Consider the following 8,981-nt stretch of genomic DNA (forward strand, 5'->3'; position numbering starts at 1 on the left):
AGACATTGTAACCTATCTGACACTAAATATACTGCTTGATGAAATTTATCTTTTCAATTTGATATCAGGTCTTGAGCCTGCCACACTAATGATTTCTTCACTTCTGGATTGTATGCATGTGTGTATGTGTGTGTGTGTGTGTGTGTGGCCGCAACAGTTCCCTAAAGTTAGAACTGCTTTCAATTTTAGATTTGTTTAGAATCATAGAACTGTTAGAGGTGAAAAGGACCTTAAAGATCATCTAGTTACAATTCTCTTACTGTGAACAGGGATACATTTTTATTAAATCACATTGCTCAGAGCTCCATTCAACATCCAACCTGACCTTGAACACTTCCAGGGATGAGGCATGCACAATTTCTCTGGGCAGCCCGTTCCAGTACCTCACCACTCTCACAGTAAAGAATTTATTCCTAATATCTAATCTAAACCTATTCTCAGTTTGAAGCTATTCCCCTTGTTTTGTCACTACATGTCTTTGTAAATACTATTTCTTCATCTTTTTTGCAGGCTCCCTTCAGGTACTGGAAGGCCAGAGTTAGGTCACCCCTAGATGTCTCTTTTCCAAACTGAACAGTCCCAATTCTCTCAGCTTCTCTTCATAGGAGAGGTGTTCTATCACTGACTCCTACAACAGAGGTTGTAGGAGGTTTTTTTTTCCCCACAATGTACCTCCTTTCATTTAGAGAGTGGTTGCAGCTTTTTTCCAGGTTTTTCATCTCTCCTGGAGATTAAAAGGTTTTATCTAAAGTTACAAATACATCTTCTATTTTCTTCTACATTGTCATTCATTAACAGTGAGGAGCAGTCAAACACCTAGGAAAGTCTTGAAATGATCTTCATGGAGTCCATGGAAAATTAGTGTTATGCTGTGAATCATTGTTCTCCACAACTCTGACAAGTCTACTCCAAATAAAATAGATTGATGCTCAATAATGTTAAATTTGTTCTTTAGTTCTATTTTAATTCTGTACTTTCTGGATTAAAGTCTATTGCCTTCCCTTTTCTCTTTTGTGGTATTGAAACATTTGAATGGGAGGAAAGGAAAGTTTATCTGAAATAGTGACTAGAAAAGTTACTGTCATTCTAGCAAAGTGATTTTAGAAAAGTCCTACATAAAACTGCCTCAGGAACTTTGTTTATTAAATAGTATCTGGCAGATAAATGCACAGTACAGTTCTCAGACTCATTCAAGTTTTATGTCTGTTTGATAGAACAGATATGGACAAGAAGTGATAAATGCACGTATTCTAATATATTTTAAAATAATATGGTTATAGATAGAAGTACTCCATCCAATTTCTGGATTTTCTACCCACCACAAAACATTCTCAAGCAGACTGATCTAATCTCAACAAAGAACATAATTTATCAGAGTAATACAAGACAGTAAACAAGATGTCCTAAGAGTAACATATTATTATGTTTTCTATTCAAAAATACCTTCAAAATTAAACTGAACACTGAGAACTGGTCTAATTAAGTATAATTCACCCAAAATTAGCTAATTATTTCCCATGTATTGTTGCCCTAAATTTTTGGGTTTGTCCAGTTTATAGCTCACATTATGTGACTACTTTTCAGAAAGTTTATAGAGAATGCCATGCATTTTACATGCTAGCATAGAACATTTCCTTGAGTTACATGTTTTCCTTACAGTCTTGAAACAACTTTTTTTTTTTTTTCCCAAGGATTCCTAATTATTTGTGTAAATATTTGGGCATATTCGTTTGTCTTTAAATCATGTGGATAGTATAGTGTCAGTGAATATATTACAGTTTAGACTCCAAAAAGTATTACTTAAGTTACATATAGACTCTGTCATGCTTAATTAATGATAAGGATAGATGAAACAACACCCTGGGAACACTGTTTCACAATCAATAGTGTGTTAACTTACTGAAAAGTCATTTTCTAAATGAGGAGTTATTAAAAATTCTTTACCAGTTTGTATCCATCAAAATATAAAATATTTACATTTTCCTTATATATACACTGGGTTTATCAAATAACGTTGAAAGTAAAGTGTCTACCATTTGCAAAATGATTAAAAGGAAAACATTTAACAACTCTGGAAAGGAATGTAACATTGTCAATTTTAAACCAGGGAATTCAGACATTTTAGTGTTATACCCTCAGTCACTGTAGAAAGGTCATCCCAGATGGTGCAGTTGACATTCATGGCAAAGGGAGGCTGAAATCAGGTCTGAAGAGGAGAGAGATGGCACCTCATCAGTAAGTGTGAGTGGTGTAAAAAAATATGTTAAAAATTATTCTGCTATTAAGTTATACAAAACAGAACAATCCCCTGGTAGACTGCTTTCTTCTTTGAGTTACAAGAGATGTGTTAATTCAAATGTGGCTTTACACAAGGGCTAGAAAGAAGAGAAATGCAGGAACATTACTACAAATTGGCAATGAGTGGATATATTGGCTGCATAGGACATCACAAGGTAATGGCCAGGGAGAAAATATAACAGCTGTGTTTTGCTTCAGATGGAGGGGGACTGAAATGTAAATATATAAATATTACTACTTTTCTGTTAAAGTCTGATATGAGTTATACAGGTGCCCTAGAGCCTTGGAACCATCTGGGCACTTGACAGGCTATGGGCAGAAACAGTAGTCCTGCCAAGAAAAATAACTGAAAGCAATCTGTGTTTTACCAGCCCCAAAAAATAGCATGGCTTATTTTCCAAGCGCAGTCCTCAGTTCATTATAGCATTCTGTTGCTTAACAATATTATCTGACTCCATGTAAAGCAACCAATTAAAGAAGCTACTTAGGAGCCCTGATGTGTACATCAGCTGCAGGCTGTAATTTGTCCTAGAAATCAGATAGAAATTGATGTAAACTGATATGAACACAACTGCATCTCTTCCACTGGTTATTCTTTTTGGAAACCCCCTCCCCGGTCTCAAGAGGTCAGGTGTGGCATACTCAAAATTTTTAATGCACTTATTCTAAACCATTTTTATTTTCAGGAATGGAGTATGCGCCTTGAGGCTGTCATCTTAATTCTTGCCTGGCACAAACTGCCATAGCTACACCAATGTAGAGTTTGCTTTTTATAGATAATTATGTTTCTGTTATGACTCTTCTGTCATTTCATTTCTGCTATGGTGAAGATCAAGTACCTCTTTCTGAAGGACATGTCCTTCTCCATAAGCAATGAGCTCAAGATTTTTGGACAATATAATTAATTATATTAATATTAATTACATTTAAACAATCCTGGTTGCATCTCAATTCTTATGAATATTCAGGAAAATTAGTTCCTGCAAATTGACTAAAAATATTTTTAAATATAAATCTTAGAGATATTTCAGAAAAACATATCTATTGTTACAGAGAGGAGAAAGGCAGCCCATTGAAAAGACAATAAGCATACATCTTTTAGAATTATAGGTAATTTTACAATTTATGGTGGAATTTATTTTTTCCTGGAGACTATTTAAATAAGAAATCTGAAACTTGTCAATTTAGTAGTAATTATGTATATTTTTGGGGTGACCTATGACTATTTCTAACATTTCTCAGCAAGCTTTTGTCATGCTTCAATAGAAGTTTGGGTCTAAAGATGACAAAGTCTCTCTGTATTATGTAATAAAGTTCCTACAGTCCTGCTAAATTAAGTCAAAATGAATTGTTCCAGTTCATTCTGTAGATCAAGCCCAAGGCTCTGTTTACTCATGTTTCTAAAAATTAGATGCCATTTATAACAATGTCATTCTTTTTATCTTGTCAAAGTTCTATTTTTTACACCCACTACATTGTACTGTATATTTTGCTTCCAAATGTTAGCGCTCCATTCCTTTTCCCTTTTGCACACAGTTCACTTGGAAAGAAATGCAAAACAACTAGAGAGAATGAAACAAACCTGTTCTGAGAGCTGGAGGAGCTCAGATATGCAGAAGGGAGAAAGGGAAGTTTTAGAGTCCATGTAAAGGCAGTTAATATGTAATGAATGCCACGAGCACAGAGTGTGGAGCTGCTCTAAACCTTCCTTTTCAAAGGTGCATAATGTCTTTATCTTTTCATATCTGAAAGAGAAAAGGGGAAACTGCACTGGTTTCACTGCTGGGTGGATGAAGTACATCTCACAATTCTCTCTTTTACAGTTCATGTTCTAGCCATGGTTAAATGGGAGCTTATTCATCTTTCCAGTAGGCATTTTTCTGTATCACCATTGAATCACTAGTTTGACATCACTTTTCAAGACTAACCACTGCATTATCTTTCCTCCATCCTACGAGCAGTCTGTCATGCAGTGTTCCTGTAGAAATCTTTCATTTGTTTTCCTAAGTTTTATTTTTCTCCATTTTTCTTATTACAATGGGTCTATTTTAAATTTTTTTAATTTCCTGTGCTTTATTTATATTATCTTTTATTTTAGCTATCGTGGTTTATTATTTCCTGTTTTATGACAGCCTGCAGTCAGCAAGACTCCAGTTGCATTTTGGGGGTTTCTATGCATAAGCCGACACCGTACGCTGTACATTATACTAGGAGACAATATTTTTCTCAGATTTCTGCTCATTATCATCTTCTAACCTCAGTATTTACACATTTTAAATTTTTTTTGATGCAAGTCACATTTGTTGAGTCGCTTTAATTTCTGTTTTATAAAAACCAAACCTGTTCTTGCACGTATTAGAATTTTCAGAACACTGTAGATTCATAAAATCTACAAATAAGTTACTTGAATGTCCCTTCTTATTAACAGCAAAGAACATTCAGATTTGCTGCAAGTACTCTAACATATCTGAAGCAGCACAACTGATGCAAATTTTTTGATCTGCAGATGAAACTAATTTGCTGAAAACACAATTAAATTACAGTAGGCAGTTGATCCAAGTCATAACTGGAGGTCTGAAGTTACAATCAACTCTGAGCTGTGTGCAATTGAAATATGGAATAAATCAAAGTAGATAAAGAGAATATTACTAAGCAGAAACAACACTCTAAAAACCAAGAGTTTTAAAGACATGTAGAAAAAGTGGTGTATTATCATTCTTTTGTGTAATCTGTCTTCTGGTCTCCTTACCTCGGTTTTAAAAAAAATTAATTCTGGCTTAAAAATTGATGTTTGAAAGGGATGAGAAGCTTTCCAGGGGTTTACTGCTCATATCTCTACTGACAATATCTCTATTGGTGTTGCAGTGCTATTGCAGGTTCCATCAAAAATCACATCTGAACTAGACATTACGTCAATATACGGGGTGACACTTTCCCTTAAAGATTTCAGAGATCCTTTATAAAAAGCTACTAACTTTCTCAAGATTAGCAGCCTGAGATTCTTATCTTATATTCATTGAGAGCAAATGTCCTATATTATCTGTTCGGTAGCATCTGTCGGAACAGCCTGTTTTTCTTCATCAGCTCTAAAGGAAAGTTAAACTTCCAAGTGAGAGTCTGAACTTAGATTATATTAACTATCCCATTTGATGTCTTTCTACTGTGAGTAGGGCTGAAATGTGATCAAGAATCTTGTACAGCCATGAGAGTGTTTATATTATAGATCATACACATTTATTAAAAGGTATCTGTGCACATTACCCCACATGAGTTTTACACAAAATCAAACTCTGAGCTATAATAAATCACTATCTCAACCATTCAGCTCCATAGTGTATCCTCCATGACAATGCAGTAATTTCATACCAAATCTAAATACAACACCATCATTCATTTTTAGATACCGTGATATTTGGGATAATAATCTGTAATGGGAAAAAAATATATTTTATTAGATCAATTTACATGGGAAATATTGACAGATTTTCAGATACGCTAGATACTTTTCTTCTAAGTTTTAGCATTACTTCATGGTCTGAAAACAATAAGACTTTAATCAAACCAATTTCCAGAGCTGATTATGCCTCAAAAAGACTGGGCTGTGTAAAGGCTGCCCTTCATTTAATTTACTGAGCCATTAGCTGAAGTGTCATAGATCATTTCATTGCTGTGAGAAAGAAGCAGCATGTGGCAGGAGAAAAGAAACACTAAAGCAAAACAAAGCAAACTCAGAAAACCCTTTTTCATCAATCCAACAATTACTCAGATCGAACTGTCAAGGAGTGACTAAAAATGACTACTCAGGTAAACCTAGGTCAATGTTATGTTAGCTGTTTAAACAAATGCAGGAAATCATTCAATGCTTTTAATGACTTAAACTTTTACCTGAAATTAGACAGTAGGTGGTGGGGAAGGCAAATGACAGAAGTAGTGATTTCCTATGGGAAACTCTATTGAATGCAGGAACTGCTAGACTCTGCAATGTGGGGGTTGACTTTTTGCTTATTAAGGTCGTGGATCTCTATGCTTTTAATGAAATTCCTCTCTGAAAAGGATTTGATGCTTTGCCTCTGTGTGTGTGCAAAGATGGATGGATGGTACTTTTCAGTGGAATAAAATAAAATAAACTTTAAGATCAGGGAAACTACTAGCTAAAATTTTATTTCTTACAACTTCATCTTCCTTTTTTACTTTATTTTCCCTTTTACATCTAACACAATTTTTATAAATATGCTGTAGTGTTCTTCCATGTCTGGGTACATTATTTTATTGAAATTAACTTTGAGGATTTTTTGTACTGCAGAAAGGAGTTCTTCATGTTTCTCATGGACAGGTTTCCCACTGCCTGTAGATTTGGAAGGGAAAATGCTGAACTAGTAATGAAAAATCTACTTCTAGAGCAGTGTTTCTCAGCTCTTGCATCAAAAACACAACAGCAATGGATCAGGAAAGTTAATTTGGTTTCAAAAACACTTAGCTAGCTAATAAAAAAAGGAAACCACAACCTTTATATTTTCATTGCATTTTATTCTTCTAATTCAACTAGTCTTTGTCAGCTCCCGAAATATAAGAAAAAAATAACTAAACTTATTCACTATATACTCTTGCTTTTATAGTACATCCAATTCGGTTGTTGTTTTCTTCAACTAATAGATCACCACCTTGGAAAGGCTGAGAATCATTCAAGATTCCATCAGTGTTCCAACATTCCAACACCAAGAAAACCATCAGTGACTCTACTCAGTTGATTTGTGACAGTCTTTTACATAAAATAACTCTGCACAACAACTGTGGAACTCTGTAACAAATTACTCAATTTTAGCAGGTAAGCACAGAAATTGCTTGAACACCTTTTAATGAAGTTATTTCAAGTTTGGCTATGGAGGTTTAGATGATAAACAATATTAATAATTTTCTTATGTCTCTTTTATATCTTTAAGAAAAACTGCTGTCTGGGGAACGATGTCAGGTTTCATGATATAAGATTACTTTAAGATTCTTTGAATCATTTTATCATAGGTCGATATGACTTTGTAACTTTGCTTGCTTAGAACACTCCAGGGCTCGTTGGGTGCAAACCTCTAAGAAAAAAAGAGTGAGAGTTCCCTTCCTCTATCAACCACAAGTAAAACTGTGATTTTCTTTTACATTCTGAAATGGAGTATTTAAAGTTGGTCTGATCCTGTTTAAAAGCATATAAAGTATGAACAAGATTTACTTTTAGCAAGGAACACTTTTTAGCAAGCAAATTTCCCTTGCTTTCCTTCCCTCCCTTTTCTTTTTCCTCAGATTCTTTATTATAGTCCAAAGAGAATTTTCAAAAGTGCTGAAATTTTTTTTTGTAGTTCTCCAAGGATAAAAAGGTCTACCTGAGCGTGAACCATAGGCTATAGCTCTGACTTCTTTTTTTCTGGAATACCAGGTTCAAAGTTGTTCACTGTCCTTGGAGATTTTTTGTCCTTCTAAAATTTATCTTTGACGTATTCATAAGCCTAAGAAAAAGCAAAAGAAAACAATGTTTCTTTTATGAATGAAGCTCAAGTATGCAGAAAAATAGTCTTATTGGGGAAAAAAATGCTGTTTTCCTGATTGACTTCTACAGTAATGATATACACTCAGAAGCTAAAACTAAGGGAAGAAACCTACAAAACAAAATGGCTGAGTTTTATCAATATAACAACTTTATGCTTATATATATGTACAATGCTTTCATGATTACAAAAACTTGGTGTTTTTATTGATAATGCTAGTAATTTTTTTTAATTACAGAGATTATATTCTATAATTGATAGCAACTTCTAACACATTCTAATTTATTCATTTTCTCAGGAATGTTCTTGTAGAGTTCCTGTTTTAAAATTCATTTATGGAAGGATTAAATTTAGTAAGTAATTTCCATAAGTATATGTTAGTTTAAAGAAATGCAAAGTAGACTCAACAAGGTGATATTTTTACATAGTGATTTTCTTCTTTGGGCAAGATACAATTTTGAACAATGGTGATGTTAAAGTAGTCAGTTCTCTATTAAAGGACAACTTAAGAATGAGGAACTAGATAAAGATCTTGGATAAGAGTAGGTATTTAGGATATTGAATGGTTAAATTTCTAAAATACAGACTTAGCTTCCAACTTTTCCTTCTGCTTTTCCCACTGATTCTTTGTGCAGCAATACCCTCCAAAAGACCCTAGAGGGAAATCTTTCCTAGCTTGGAAAGCAACAGTGAGTGCAAGATCTTGTGACTGCAAGAAAATGGCCTAGTTGATATGGATTAAGTCAGCAATAGCCATTTTCATATTCAGTTCAGATTTTTAAACTTCTCCAAGTCAGGGAAAAAAACCCAAAAAACAGCATTGTCCAACTAAAATTTCTCCTACTTTAACAGAGAAAAATTTGATTTGCCTTCAGAGCAGACACCAACATCACAGTGATTTATGAGTTAGAAAATGTATGATCATCGATAGAAGTCAAACTTGAAAATGAGCATTGACCAACAGAAGTCACTTTGTTTTATGACTAGTATTTTATTGAAAGGAAACTTTTTTATGTAATTATAACTGAGGAGAATTTTAATGCTAAAAAGCAAAGCACTAATTATGTTCCTTGTTTCCTGAAAACTCCCTATTTCTTTAAAAATTTAATTTTTTTTTAAATCACCTACTAAAGAGATTAATACTTACCAGAC

At 33.9% G+C, this 8,981-nt stretch overlaps 1 long non-coding RNA gene across 1 annotated transcript; it reads right to left on the minus strand.

The window, feature by feature from the left end:
* Positions 1-2,138: 2,138 nt before the first annotated feature.
* Positions 2,139-7,766, minus strand: LOC118684117 (uncharacterized). Its single transcript, XR_004979778.1, has 3 exons — positions 7,668-7,766; positions 3,881-4,043; positions 2,139-2,206 (listed from the first exon to the last, which is right to left on the minus strand). It is a non-coding gene; the product is annotated as an uncharacterized LOC118684117 (long non-coding RNA).
* Between the last annotated feature and the right edge of the window lie 1,215 nt (positions 7,767-8,981).

Source organism: Molothrus ater, chromosome 2, assembly GCF_012460135.2.
Source record: "Molothrus ater isolate BHLD 08-10-18 breed brown headed cowbird chromosome 2, BPBGC_Mater_1.1, whole genome shotgun sequence".
In the NCBI taxonomy this organism is placed as follows: Eukaryota; Metazoa; Chordata; class Aves; order Passeriformes; family Icteridae; genus Molothrus; species Molothrus ater.